Source organism: Patagioenas fasciata, chromosome 1 (genome assembly GCF_037038585.1).
Source record: "Patagioenas fasciata isolate bPatFas1 chromosome 1, bPatFas1.hap1, whole genome shotgun sequence".
Classification (NCBI taxonomy): domain Eukaryota; kingdom Metazoa; phylum Chordata; class Aves; order Columbiformes; family Columbidae; genus Patagioenas; species Patagioenas fasciata.
The window spans coordinates 191,094,064-191,110,015 of NC_092520.1; the positions used below are offsets into that span (position 1 = coordinate 191,094,064).

A 15,952-nucleotide genomic window follows, 5' to 3' on the forward strand; every position below is an offset into this window, starting at 1 on the left:
CACAAACACAATCTAAGCACTTTATTAGCTGCACTCTGTCTCGGGCACCAGGATGTATTTGTCCCTGAGCTTTGAGAAGCCTTGAACTGTGTACACTGAAACAGATAGGATCACCCAAATAATCCAGAGAAACTTCTATTAAAATAGCAAAACAAAAGCCTCTCTACAAAAAGAGTGCCAGCATTAACTCACAGACAGAAGAAAATAACTCAGAAGTCATCACGTTGGCTAAAGGGAAGAGACCCAGTCTGCTCAAGGAAGAAAGTAACACTGGGGCCAGCTCAGCTTCTGCCAGCTGAGCACCAGGTACACGCTGCACCATGTGCTGGGTTCTAGACACCCCAGTATGTGGCTTCAGAACCTCCCCAGAAAGTGGTGCAGCTTTCTCTGGGGACACATGCCTAGGCTCCATTTCTGTAGGTCACAGCAGGGAGGGATGGAGCACACGTGAGCCTTGCCCAGGGAGCCTCGCAGGATTTGCTGCTTTTCTAGTTTAGATGCACAATGAGAGACTGACATGGATGGGACTAATACTGGGTCATCCACCTGTTGCTGGTATTCATGTAGTACTAGAAATCATATTTAACATAAAATCTGAACACTAGCCTTGACTGACATCTTTCTCCTACCCCTTGTTCTGTCTGCAGCAGTAAGTGAAAATCGTGGAAACAAGGACAGGACAAGACAAAATGGCCTCAAGTTGTGTCAGGGGAGGTTTATATTGAATATTAGGAAAAGTTTCTTCACCGAAAGGGATGTCAGGCACTGGAACAGGCTGCCCAGGGATGTGGTTGAGTCACCATCCCTGGAGGTGTTTAAAAGACGTGTAGACGTGGTGCTTAGGGACATGGTTTAGAGGTGGACTTGGCAATGTTAGGTTAACAGTTGAACTTGATGATAGAGTTATTTTCAAATCAAAACAATTCTCTGATTCTATGATTATTTTCCTTTGAATAAATATTTTTTTCTGCTTTCGCCTACTAATTTTCTTCACAATAGAAACTGCAATGATTCAATGTTTGATCATGTTCAACCATAAGCCCCAGTCTTTTCACCATATTTGACTTCAAGGTCTTGGGAAGGATGGTGAAAGATTCAGGGGCTCAAGTGATCTTCTCTTCACTCCTTCCCTCTTCAAGTGACGATGTGGGGTGGAATGGGAAAATTCAATCTCTAAATGGTTGGCTCCAAGACTGGTGCTACAGGCAGGGCTTTGGTTTTTTTGATAATGGCTGGTTTTATAAGACTCCAGTCCGGACAGTGTTATGCAGGAAAGGCTTATCTCGCAGAGGCAAAAGGATGCTGGGGCAGGAATTAGCTGGGCTCATTTGGAGAGCTTTAAACTAGCCTCGAAGGGGGATGGGGTTGTAGTTGGGCTTGCCCCAGAGGGGCAGCATTCTAAAACAGATGAGGACCGGGTGGCCTCCTGTGCCCCTAGGGAGAAATTGGTGTGCTCTGCTCGCTCCCTGAAATGCCTGTACACCAATGCGCGCAGCATGGGGAATAAGCAGGAGGAGTTAGAATCCTATGTTCGGTCGGGAGATTATGATCTGGTGGCAATTACAGAAACGTGGTGGGACAGTTCACATGACTGGAATGTGGTCATGGATGGCTATGCCCTTTTCAGGAAAGACAGGCCAGCCAGGCGTGGTGGTGGAGTTGCTCTCTATGTGAGAGAGCAACTGCAATGTACTAAATTCTGCCCAGGAGCAGATGAGGAACGAGTTGAGAGTGTATGGGTCAGGATCAAGGGACAGGCTGGTAGGGGTGATACTGTTGTAGGTGTCTATTACAGGCCACCAGATCAGACTGAGGAAGTTGATGAGGCCTTCTATGCGCAGCTGAGAGTGGCCTCACAGTCACAGGCCCTGGTTGTTGTGGGTGATTTTAACTTCCCTGATGTTTGCTGGAAGGACCATTCAGCCAGCCAGCCACAGTCCAGGAGGTTCCTCCAGTGCATTGATGATAACTTCCTCATGCAGATGGTGGAGGAGCCGACCAGGAGAGGTGCACTGCTGGATCTCATCCTCACTAACAAAGAGGGTCTGGTTGAAGCAGTAAAGGTTGAGGGCTGCCTGGGTTGCAGTGACCACGAGATGGTGGAGTTCAGCATCTCGTGTGGCAGGAACAGAATAGCAAGTAGAATTGCAACCCTGGACTTTGGCAGGGCTAATTTCGGCCTTTTCAAGCAACTGCTGAGGGAAACCCCATGGGCAAGACTGCTTGAAGGAAAAGGGGCCCAAGAGAGCTGGATTGCATTCAGAGATTGCTTCTTCCATGCTCAGGATCAGAGCATCCCCACACGTAGGAAGTCGAGGAAGGGAGCCAGAAGGCCTGCGTGGTTGAATAGGGATCTGTTGGGTATGCTCAAGCAGAAGAGGCGAGTTTACAGGTCATGGAAGCAGGGACTGGCCACTTGGGAGGAATATAAGGCTGCTGTTAGAGAATGCAGGAAGGCAGCTAGGGTAGCCAAGGCCTCCTTAGAATTACAGCTGGCGAGAGGGGTCAAGGACAGCAAGAAGAACTTTTTCAAATACATAGCAGATAAAACTAATACCAGAGGCAATGTAGGCCCACTGATGAATGAGGTGGGTGCCCTGGTGGCAGAAGACACAGAGAAGGCAGAATTGCTGAATGCCGCCTTTGTCTCTGTCTACTCCGCTGGAGGATGTCCTGGGGAACCCTGTACCCCTGAGACCCCAGATGAAGCCAGGTTAATGGAGGAGTTTGCTTTAGTCAATGAGGACTGGGTTAGGGAACAATTAAGTAGTCTGGACGTCCATAAATCCATGGGTCCAGATGGGATGCATCCGCGGGTGCTGAGGGAGCTGGCTGAAGTCATTGCTAGACCGCTATCCATCATTTTTGCCAAGTCTTGGGAAACGGGAGAGGTGCCTGAGGATTGGAGGAAAGCAAATGTCACTCCAGTCTTTAAAAAGGGCAAGAAGGAGGACCCGGGTAATTATAGACCGGTCAGCCTCACCTCTGTCCCTGGGAAAGTAATGGAACAGCTTATCCTTGGTGCCATCTCAAGGCACATCAGGGATAAGAGGGTCATTAGGGGCAGTCAGCATGGCTTTACCAAGGGTAAGTCATGCTTGACCAACCTCATAGCCTTTTATGAGAATGTAACAAGGTGGATGGATGATGGCAGAGCGGTGGATGTGGTCTACCTTGACTTCAGTAAAGCCTTTGACACAGTCCCTCACAGCATCCTCACAGCTAAATTGAGGAGGTGTGGTCTCGACAATAGAGTAGTGAGGTGGGTTGCAAACTGGCTTAAAGAGAGAAGCCAGAGAGTGGTGGTCAATGGTGCGAAGTCCAGTTGGAGGCCAGTATCTAGTGGAGTGCCTCAGGGGTCAGTACTGGGGCCAATATTATTCAATATATTCATTAATGATTTAGACGAGGGAATTGAGTGTACTATCAGCAAGTTTGCTGATGACACTAAGCTGGGAGGAGTGGCTGACACGCCAGAAGGCTGTGCCGCCATCCAGCGGGACCTGGACAGGCTGGAGAGTTGGGCGGGGGATAATCTGATGGAATTTAACAAGGGAAAGTGTAGAGTCCTGCATCTGGGCAGGAACAATCCCAAGTTCCAGTATAGGTTGGGGCATGACCTATTAGAGAGCAGTGTAGGGGAAAGGGACCTGGGGGTCCTGGTGGACAACAGGATGACCATGAGCCAGCACTGTGCCCTTGTGGCCAGGAAGGCTAATGGCATCCTTGGGTGTATTACAAGGGGGGTGGTCAGTAGATCGAGAGAGGTCCTCCTTCCCCTCTACTCCGCCCTGGTGAGACCCCATCTGGAATATTGTGTTCAGTTCTGGGCCCCTCAGTTCAAGAAGGACAGGGAACTGCTGGAGAGGGTCCAGCGTAGGGCAACAAAGATGATTAAGGGAGTGGAGCATCTCCCTTATGAAGAAAGGCTGAGGGAGCTGGGGCTCTTTAGTTTGGAGAAGAGGAGACTGAGGGGTGACCTTATTAATGTTTATAAATATATAAAGGGTGAGTGCCATGAGGATGGAGTCAGGCTCTTCTCAGTGGCAAACAATGATAGGACAAGGGGCAATGGGATCAAGCTGGAACACAAGAGGTTCCACTTAAATTTGAGAAAGAACTTCTTCTCAGTGAGGGTAACAGAGCACTGGAACAGGCTACCCAGGGAGGTTGTGGAGTCTCCTTCCCTGGAGACATTCAAAGCCCGCCTGGACACATTCCTGTGCGACCTCACCTAGGCGTTCCTGCTCCAGCAGGGGGATTGGACTAGATGATCTTTTGAGGTCCCTTCCAATCCCAAACATACTGTGATACTGTGATACTGTGATATTTACACTGCTGTCAGAGATACATGGGCTGACACCATAATTAGTGACAAAGTCCTTTGCCAGAGTTGATTTCTCTTTACTGCAAAAGTACCCACTACCAGCAAGGAGGTAGATGTTTATTTCAGGTAAAGATTTATCACTGTGTCACAGAGCTCACTCTAAGCAAATTTATTTTTCTGTTTCATTTTGGAACACATTCCATATACTGGAAATGGCAGCAATTTTCTCTCTCAGGTTTTCCACTCTAATCAGAGTCTCTGCTAGTCAAAACTTTTCTTTATGAGCTCCTAGATCTCCAGTCCTACACGGGAGTGAATGTTATAAAATTCATTATTCTAAGCAAACATCTGGAAATTTTATTTTAACACTATTTATTGGAACATTTTCTTTCTGAAAAAATACCGTCTACAGCATTGCATCAGGAATATATTTTCCACAGCAATTAGGAATTCTACTTTTTGCCTTCTTGAAACCAATGCCAGAGTGTATTGGTCTCTTCATGCCTCCTTTTTCAATCTAGTACATAGATCTACCTCAACAGATTTCTTAATTCCTCATTAAATCACCTTAAGAGGTCTTCTGAAAGAGTTTTCTTATTTCCTATCCATACAGGGATGTGCCACAGAGCTGGAATGAGCAATAAGATCCATCAAAACCATTTTGTTATGCAGCCGACTGCTCCACAGGGATAAGAGATTTACCAGCACTTTATCTTTGCACATCTTGGAGTTGGACTGGAAATACAATTTCAGGTCACTGTAACATCTTTGTGTCTCAACTAGTCCAAGAATCTATACCACCTTCTTTGTTTCTACTTTGTTTAGAAGCATACTTTAACTGTAGACAGCTAGGTATCTATAATCTTCAGGTTAGCAATCATACAGTGCAAGTTGTGAGATGTAAGGCCAGGAAACAAAAAGACAGACAAGGCTTAGCACATCCCTGACACATCCGGCTACACTGACACTTTGATCTATTTCAAAACACCTTAAATCCAGGTCTGGCAATCATTCTGTTGTTAGTGAAGTGTTGTGTGAATGTGGAATTTATGAAGTGCTGCATATTACTAACTACAACTGCATATATACAGAGAGAAAAAAATGTGAGAGAGCAATCAATCTGCTGTACCAGCAGTGCAAGTTACCCCACAGCGATCTGACCATAAATCTTTAATTTGATGAGGAGGCTTCATTCAGCCAAACAAAAATAGAGTTAAATCCATACTTATCTGATTCTGGCTTTTTTCCTGAGACTCCCAAAGAGAGTATTAGTTGGTACTAATTGCTTCTTCACTAATAATTGGGCAGATATTGTAAGCATTTCCTTTTATGAGCACAGAAATACCCATCCATTTGGCAGTGACTGACACAAGGATGCTATACCAGGAATTGTGGCCTTAACACTAACAGCCCAAAGGCATGTTTATTTTCTGTCTTTTGCACACCTTACAAAATAATATGAACATTCCAGCTTTCCTCTTTAATGATAGTTCTTGAAAAAGAATGTTGAATGGTTACTGGACAACCAACAGCAGTCTATTATGCAGCATCAAGGATTTAGGATTTAATAGGGTAATGATTATTCCTTATATGTAACATTACACCCATTATTTTTTTCATATATATACATATGTATGTATATATTCTCCATGACACCAGTGGGATCTGGAATTCATGTTTGAAAGCACAAGAGAAAGAGCTTTTATGTTTGTACCTTTCTGTAGTGCTTAAAATGTGGCCTATGTTGCAAATATGTTTCTCCCGAAAAAAATAAACTACATTTTCTTAGTTCTCCATTTGAAAATTACTCATTTATTTTGATGGAAGTATGAGGAGCATAATTTCCTCCATCAGAGCAAGCATATTAAACTGCAGCTGAAAGGCAATGCATAAAAAAAGCTCTGAACAAATCATAATGTCCCTTCACAGTAGAAGCACAAAAAAGCCCCACACTCAGGCAAACTAAACCATGAGCTTGGTCAAGCATCTTGGTCTTTCATCACTAATTTCATCTAATCTGTTATATATCTTGACTCTTCTTCCCTGTGTCACTGTGACTTCATTATTTTATGCAGAAATCTTGCTGAGAACTACAGATTCATTGTTTTACAATCCCTAATACAGAAACACTGATATTTTGCAAAAAAATACTGTCAAGGCTGTCAGTTAGTGAAGAAGCATCACAATAATAATGGTTTTAACCCTGTAGCTGCATACACTATGTAGCCCAGCACTCAATTTCTGAGTGCACTGTCAAGTCTTTATCTAGCATAGTCACTCAGGAAAAGTGATTTTTTTTTTTTTTGTTTTTCCTGTGGATTCAGCAGCAAAATTAAAGGCTTTAAGGCTGGTTGTTCTGAAACATTGGCAACCCCTTCTTGGAACTCTGCTCTGAAAATGAAAAACTGAAAGAATTGGATCCTTACTTCAGCAACAGCAAGGATACAGCATTGTGATGGATATGCTACATTCTAAAGCCCCTGTACACAACTAGACTAATGTGAAAGGGAGAAAAGAATAATCTGATCATATGGTGTTTTTTCAGGGTTTGCTTTTGGTAAAAATAATAATTGTTTTAAATAAAGTTATTAACAGAGCTCAAAATAACTATCTATCACTGAGCTCAAAATGAGCTAGGCTCAATCATGTATTTATTTTTAAACATAAATCATTATTAATATCTGAATAAATTACTTGGAAAAAAGGGAATAAATTTTCTTTAAAGCAAGAAAGTGTTTAATACAAAAGAGAAAGGAAAACCAGAAGAGGGGTGCAATGCATAATAAGCAACTAAATAAAAACACTGATCTAGGCTTTCTACACTGAAAATAAGAAAAGTGCACTCTAAGACTACAGAATGGCATTATGACAAGTATTGTCATCACAAACATAAAATAGTATGAACAAATGATTACTTAGTCTTCCTTTGCCATCTCACTTTCAATAGAGGCAACTGAGATAAGTCAGGGTGAAGATTTTCATGGGTATGCAACAAGACTGACACGCTGCCAGGCACTGGGAACCATTGCTACATATTGTGTGAAGAATTCATGACAGGCATTAACTCCCATTTCCCACTGAGCCTCAAACCCAGCTAGGAGCTGGTGATGGACACAAAGGCAAGACATGGTCATTTATGTTCTCAAAGTTTCTACACGCATATTTACTTTCCTTGAAAAAAATAATTATGAATCCATCACAACATTCTTGAAGGTTGCAAATCCTATTTAATGTTTTTAGTATTTGTGCGACACTTTAAACGTTCAAAATGTTGTGCAAGTGTTGATAAACTGACAGTACTTTGACAAAGCAGGTAGATGGTGTCATCTCAGTCTAAAGATGCGGGGAAACAAATCACAAAATAGATTGACCTATCTGAGCCTGCACAATCTATCAGGGAAGATTCAGGATCCAAATCAGAAAATTTCAGTATTCCATCTGGTATCACACCACTTCTCTTTTATTCTGAAACCCCTTTTTACTCTTCTTTCTGACTCCTACTGTTCTTATCAGCTGTCCACATCATTCTGCCTTTGTTTCTGCTGTCCTCCTACTCTCAATCTGCTGATATTGCTTTCAAGTAGGCACACGAACCTGTAGACTTATACCTTATTTGCTAAGTGGTTATTAAGAAATTTCATTTTATTTTCTTCATCTATTCAGTGGTCTGTTCTGTATTCTTAATGTACTGGGCCTCTTGACACATCTGAAGATCAAGGCACATCCTAACACAGTGACAGCAAAGAAGAGTCTGCCCCTGGTTTTGACAGTGTCACGAGCATTTGCTCAAAAGCAAAAACTGCTTTCTTTTAAACCTGTTTCCTCAACCTTTCTATTCACCCAAAACAACAAACCAAAACTAAATAAAAGCATAAAATTTGTTTCAATTCAAACACTGCATCTAGTCAGATGTTTAGAAATTATTTTCAATGTACCCGTATTGAATTGCTTACAACAAATACGAGCAAATTTTTGAAATATCATTTCAAACCAAGATACAAGAATGGTATATTTTGAAAAACGAATATGGGGCATTCTGATCTTATAAAAATTTACCAGTAATCCAAAGGAATTACTTTCACATCAATTATTGCCCCAAAACAATTGAAGCTGCAATTCAGTTTTCCAAAGATGAGGCAGATGCAGACCTCTTTGAATGATGGATTTCAAATCCACTCTACCAGAGTATTCCTGAGGGAGACTGGAAGTAAAATTTAAGGCAGTTCTTCCAAAACCCACCTTTTTTTTTTTGACAAACTTCCATCCCTCTACTTGGATACTTCAAGGCTGCCTTTGCCTTCACTTTGACCCAGCCAGAGACCATATAGCTATATTAGTATGAGGCTTAGCCTGATCCAAAACATTTTTCTTCTAAGCAGGATTTAATTGATTTTGGCTCAGCACTGCAGAATTCATAGCCAAATGCCTTCCAGTCTGAAGCTGGATCACACATCAGTAGATACTTTCGTGCAATGTTAGAGAATGCAAACAGATATATCATGTACATTAAGCAGCATGTACACAGTATTTTTCCAAGCCCTGATTGTTATGGTGAAAGGGATATGTGGTGGGTTAACCCTGGCTGGACACCATGTGCCCATCAAAGCTGCTCTATCACTCACCTCCTCAGCTGGACAGGGGAAAGAAACAATAACAAAAAGCTCATGGGTAGAGATAAGGACAGGGAGAGATCACTCATTACTGTTGCAGGCATAACAGACTCTACTTGGGGAAATTAGTTCAATTTATTACCAATCAAATCAGAGTAGGGTAATGAGAAAAAAACGCTTGCTCCATCTCTTGCTCCATGGTGGACGCCCATGGGCTGCAGGGGGACAGCCAGCCTCACCGTGGGCTGCACCACAGGCTGCAGCGGAATGTCTGCTCCAGCACTTGGAGCACCTCCTGCCCCTCCTTCTTCACTGACCACAGAGAAAAGAGGGCAGGCCCTGGTAGTTTCCCACTTATATATGGAGCATGGTGTTCATGGTATGGAATACTTCTGTTGGCCAGCCTGGGTCAGCTGTGCTGGCTCTGCTCCTCCCCAGTGCTATCCTGCATCTGCTGCTGGGCAGCTGGAAAGTCCTTCATCCCCTTTGCAACAGCCAAGATATCAACGAATTCTTATATTCTTTTTATATCAAATCCAAAACACTGGAAAGCTACTTGAAGAAAATGTTAACTTTATCCCAGGGTGAAAAGTTTCTAACTGCATGAAGAAAATTAATTCAATTTTAGTCAAACCAGCACATGCCCCTTGCTACCAAAACCTTACCATGCAAACCCACTACAGAATGACAGTGGGGCATGCATTTTCAAGCCTCAAAGTTTCCCAAATGCACTATGAAATAAAACTGCTATCAGTCTTGCAAGAGACATGTCATCATACATTGTAAAATAAGATCATCACCCCAAAACAGATGTTCTTGCCAGGAGTGACACTAGAGGGGGGTTAATATCCCAACTCTGAACAGAGAACCTATTAATCATAAAGCCCTCATGCCACTTGTTTTCTGCCAGTGCCCCAAAGCCACAGTCTTCAGAAGTGCAAACATCACATCAAGGCAGAAATCCTGGTTGCTTTCAGTCAATGATTAGAATGCTGAGCACACAGGAGCAAGGAGAACAACCAGGATTTAGCCAGAACAATCAAAAAGATTAAGGTGATGAAAATTTAAAAAGATATGCCCTGGTGGCAGAAGGATTATGTTTATTGCTAACTATCCAAATAGAGGAGAGATTACAATCACCTTTAATTATATCCTTCCTCCTCTCATCCCAATTTATTCCATGCCACACTTGTCTTGATCTGACAAGTCAGTAGTCCCTTCTAACAGCGGTGGTTTTCACAAGTCCCTTAGGCAGGCAGACTTATGAGAGAATACTTTGGGAGTTAATCATGGAATCACTGCAAAACTTAGGCTGGAAGGAACCTCTGGAGGTCATCTAGTTCCAACCCTGCTCAGTGTGTGTCCACTTAAAATCAAGTTGCTCAGATTATTACTCAGTCAAGTTTAAAATTTCTTTTAATATTGCTTGCTATGATTCATAGTTCTCTGCAATAACAGAGGTGAAAAATCTCTTAAGCAACGTAAAATAGTAATCAATGACAGAACACAGCACAGAAACTTCTTACTTATTTTAGAAATCCTGTATCTTTTTCTTGTAGCTACCATATTGCTCTTTATATTCGAGCTGATTAGGTATTATTTCTTTTCTTTAAAGGAGGAAGCAATTGATCAGGCATCAAGAATAACTGAATAAAATTGTCATGTAAATTTTCAGCTGAATCCATATTCCTTTTGTGAAACTCTTCCATAGTTAATCCAGAACATAGGCTGGGATAAATGTGCATTTTTTTTCTTCTCCATCTTTTCCTTTGTGGAACCAAGAAAATATCAGATAATTTCATACTGGCAATTTCTTTTTTTCCTATTCAAAGCTGGATACTGGACAGGCATACATGTTATTTGCTCATAGCATCCAATTTTTTGAAAGGTAATTTCTTCCATCCTATTTTGTAAATTGCTCCAATCATGACAATCCAAAAAAGAAAGTCTTTCTGACATAGGACAAGATGAAATCCATGATGGAATCTATACTTTAAAGATATAATGATGAATCTTAGAGCAAAGGATAATAATAATAATTATGCAACTCAATCAAACCTAGTTAATAAAAGCAGACACACTTTGTTTCCTGTTGTGTCCCCATTGGCTTCCCTAAAATTCCAAAATACTTATTAAAGGATTACGCTCACCACCAAATTTTCTACATTGTCCACATTGACATAATTATGTCTGTAAGGCTTTAGCCTTTGAAATGGTCTTACTAATAATTCACAGAGGTTCTCTCACATTCAGCCTCGCTTTTGTAAACGTCGCATAAAATATATTTATGTTCTACAAAAATAAGTCTTGATGCTAAAAGTAGGCTGAAAATTTCTACTTTGTTATCTTCTGTGAGATCAACGCTGAATTGCACTGCACTTCTCTGTAAGAAATGAATTCCAGAGTTGAAAGTCAAAAGAACAGGAGAAATCTATCAACTACAACACATGGTTTAAGGAGTTAAATTCTAAAGGTAATTCATACACAGAAGATGTAACAGTAAGCATATGAATACCAAGCTAAGCACGGTTAGATCAGGCATTATGAAAGTGCAATCCCATCCCCCTGTAAAAATCCCAGGTGCAAATACACAAATTTCAACAAAAAAAGCTCACAGATAAACAAATGAAACCCCCCCACAACGTAAGGAGAGTTGGTCGGCTAGAATTAACGATGATAGGATATTGCATAAAAATAACGTGAGCAGCATTTATTCTATTTGTGCAGTCTTCACTCAACTTCCCTGCTTCCTCTGGTCAGATATATTATCAGACATTCTTCACAAACTTCTAACACATAATATCCCATTTTATAAGGTTAGGCAATCACTGGCAGTAAAATATGATAAACTTATTTGTCTTGTTTACATGAAGAATACCCTAGCCCAATTAAAATCTTCTCATCATGCAAGATATGATCTTTTTCCTATGTCATAAATATATGACAAGAGAGTATCACTTGTAGTGATAAAAGATAGCGTATTCCTTTATTTTATCTTTAGGCATGATTATACCTATCCAAAATGTGACACTTTTAAGAAATTACATTATTTAATATTCAGAATGAATAAAAATCAATGATAAGAAAACATATGGAGAGTAGACTGAAAACTAATGCACACCAGTAACATTTGAAAAATGAAATTAGCACTAGATTTTTCAAGATGACCCCCTGTGGCATCACAGCAACAAAGTTATGCAAAGCTCTATGCAACTGAAGGGGTCCTCTGAAGCCTCTGCTGACTGATCTCTGGCAGAAAAGGTCACAGGCTATGTTGGAGGGATTTTCAGCAGGGCTAAAAGGCAGGAAACAGTTGGAAGGAATGAAGAAATATTTCACAGGCAGTAATAAAAATTTTATAGGGTTTGCATGTGAAACTGTGTAACTAATTTGTTTGTAAAATTGTCCTAGACTTAAGCTCAATTAAACTATATAGTTCTACAGCATTTGAATTTTAGAATGACCATTAGCTATTCAGTAACATGCACACAGACAGTGCTTTATTTAGTTTGTTAAGGAAATGAAGTACTTCAATATAAACTCACAAAATTATTATTCAAAGAGAGAGAAAGCAGACAGGTGTTAAAAGTAATAAGAAACCAGAAAATATTTCTTACTGACCAACTGTCAGGATAAAACTGTGCTGTCCTCTCTGGGACCCTGATTAGGTCTTTCCCCTTTAAGGAAGAACATTGTTAACTAATTTCCTTGTTACTCTTGTGGAAGCATTCAGGGATTCAGGGGAATATTTAAATACATATTCACTAAAATAATTGAAAAAATATTCAGCATTTTGGAATAGTGGATAAATCCTGAATTTAGGCTCCACTTGATTCATGCTTCCATTAATCCCCACGCTAAAGTCACACCAGTTCGCACTCCACTTTGAAGAATTTGTCCGAGTATCTCTTTTTCTCCTTTTCACTGTCAAAGCTTTTCAAGCTTCTGACTAAGCAGTAGCATTGCACTGCATACACTGATGTTTCACAGATTAAAAAAAAAAACAGGTATAAATAATTCTTTATACTGCTTCTTTTCACAAATGTAGCTACCAGTTCAAAATGATAAACCAACTACAGAAAATGTATGTGACAAGCACATGATTTGGAGCTCTTGCTGGCAATCTCTCACAGCAGGCTGGTGGTAATCACTCAGTTTTCATCACTGTCTCATTCTGCACTTAGTATGAAAGCATTGCTACCCTTTTCTAGCTGCACATCCTATATAAAATCTGAAGTTATGTTCCCATTTATCTGGGATTTGTCAGTGCAAATATATTACTGCTAGTGATGTGCCCCAATGATTTTTATGTTTTCTCCTCCAGTCTCATTGATTATTTTCCTTTGTATCAGAATGACAGTACCAAAAATTACCCCAGTATGGAGCCAGCTCCAGCAGCAGGTAAAGTAGGCAGTAGCCTAGGGCAGCCGACAGCTTGTTTTTCCTGGATTAGAGAAGCGATGGAGAGGTTGTGCTTGCCCAGCTGGTCACTGGCCTCTACTTAGCCTGACTTTGCCCATTGCTGTCAGAGGACTGAGGGGGGAAGGAGGCATCTCTCTTCCCAGTAGTGGTACCATTACTAACATATCAGGAGGAGAGAACCTCTTCTCGCATCTCCTCTTTGCAGAACATCCAACCCTTTGCCCAGTGACTGACCCTCACCATCACCCTGGCAAGTCCCTATCAGACAACAGTGATGAGTGCTGGAAGAAGCACGAGGGCAAGAGCAGGCAAGTGACTGCATGGAACAAGGGTTGTTTTCATCATAAAAAGCAAGAAAGATCTTAGAAGGACGGGGCACAGGTTGGGATAGGAGAGAGAAAAGAGACAAACCTTAAGTCTTCTGAGACATGGGGATTCCCCCCTGCCTATGACAGTATTTTCCAGGCTCTCTTCTATCAGTGCAATTTTCTGGCTAGACTCTGCCAAGCTCCCTTAGTTCCCGCTGCCACCCACCAAAAAAAAAGCAATATTGCTACTGTCAGGAAAACCTGATTTGGCTCTAACAGAAAAATTAAACAGTGGAATAAAGGATCTCCCATTCCACAGGCAGCTGCCTGCATCTTCTTTACTGTTCGCCTGTGGTTACCTAATTTCATGCTTGTCTAATTTAATACCCTCTTCCATTGCCTCAAACTATGTCTCCATATGCTCATAAACTGCATGTTCTCTATATGCTCATAATCATACTGTGTGCCAATGTCTCATAATTACTCTTGCCAGAAATGGAACAGCTCAGAAGAGCACAAGAACCAGACAGACTTTAGAGTTCCATCAGCCATGTCCCTTCAAATTACACTGCTTTGTAGGACAGCAGGTTCAGGGCATCTCTCAATCATCCACTTTCTAAAAATGCATAATTTTTTTCCATACAAATCCATGTGAATTTGGTTTAGACAACATAACTTGTATGGAATAGCCTATAACCTGTCTTATTCCCATATTCAATTAACTTATACCTATTGAGCCTGAAATCCACTAAATCAGTTTACAAGCTCAGAGCAGATCCTTAGTCCTTTTCCTAGAAACACTCCAGTTGTTCTCCTGTTGACTCCATCAATTCCGGAACTTCCTTTTCATAAATTTTCTATTTTGAAAGGTAGAAAAATCAACTAATCTGTTACTAACTTTTATGGTATGTATCTACATAATATATACCTTCTGATTGGTTTTATAACTTCTATCTTAACCTGCAGCCCTTCGTGTGTAATAGGTAAACCATGAACTGACCATGGACCATCTCCAGCACGTTTTGCCCACCATATCTGGAAACTGCTAGAAAGAAACAAAACCCTTAGCATTTACAAACTTTTCTGGAAGGAGAATGAATGTGCCTGATATTCAATAATTTGTGTATTCTAGCTGATTTAGGTAGATTTGAAGACCTATACCAATGACATCAAGGGTTAATCAAGCATTTAAAACAGAAGCTAATAAGCTCAAGGGTGAAGAAAAAGAGAGGCACACCATCAGGAGAAACGGTAACCTTGACTGTGACAGTCGGCAAAGGCTGGAGACACTTGTTACAGGAAACAGTGTGAGAGCAACTCTCGAGTTTTAAGAGACAGCACAGTTTGGAGATGTGCTCTCCATGAGAAAGCTTTGTGACTCTCACAGGACCCTGAGCCACCAGAGAATGCACCAACAGTTCCACAAATGAGGAGGTGATGTTGTATACCCACTTATGACCTCGTTTCAATACATGTATCTGTGTGTCTTTTACACTATCATTGCTTTTAGACGTTCCTCACATACGACATGCAAGTGATAAGACTGAGCATTCCTACATCCTGGAGAAGGAACACAGCCAGGGACTGTGACAAGTGAATTTTACATCTTGTCCCACATACTTATGAGTTCTGCAAAGCTGTCTGAATATGTTACTGCAGTAGGTTGCTGGCTTACTTGCCAGTGAAATTTGCTGCAACTAGAAGAAAGTCCACAAAATTAGATCGCCTCCTCCCAACCCCAGAAGAGACAGATAAAACTCTGTCCTTATAATTTTGTCTAACAGAAGTCCATATTTGTGGTCTGAATGGAACAGAAACTACCATGCCAACTCTGTTGAAGATGTTTTCTCAGATACTGTAACAACTGCAATTTTTAAATTGTTTTTCACAAGGCACACTATGGTGCCAGTAAAACCCCAACACGCTGTCTGGAAAGTTATCTACAAAAGATTCCAAATGACATTTTAACAGAGAGAAAAGTGTCTGAAGTCAGTGTGTAAGGTCAAACAAATCAACCAAAAACCACACTTAATTTTCTTCCTCTCTGGCACTCTGAGTGGTTCAACTACAGATGGCATGATGTTTTCCCTCTCCAAGTCAGTTTGCTGACTGCCTCCCTCAAAATTAATTGAAAGAAGTGGATCCTATAATTTAAAAAGAAATAGCCTCAGCAGGTGAGTAAGCTTTGTCAAGATTGATTACTGAGTATTGATTTTCCACCAATTGTACAAGTTACACTCCACAAGGCCACCTGCACATTAACCTAGAATACATAAAATTACCTC

General features: G+C 41.1%; 1 protein-coding gene across 10 annotated transcripts in view; it reads right to left on the reverse strand.

Annotated features, from left to right (window-relative positions):
* Positions 1–15,952, reverse strand: part of CADPS2 (calcium dependent secretion activator 2) — a 307,032-nt gene that overhangs the window by 155,416 nt on the left and 135,664 nt on the right. The window lies entirely within an intron of this gene.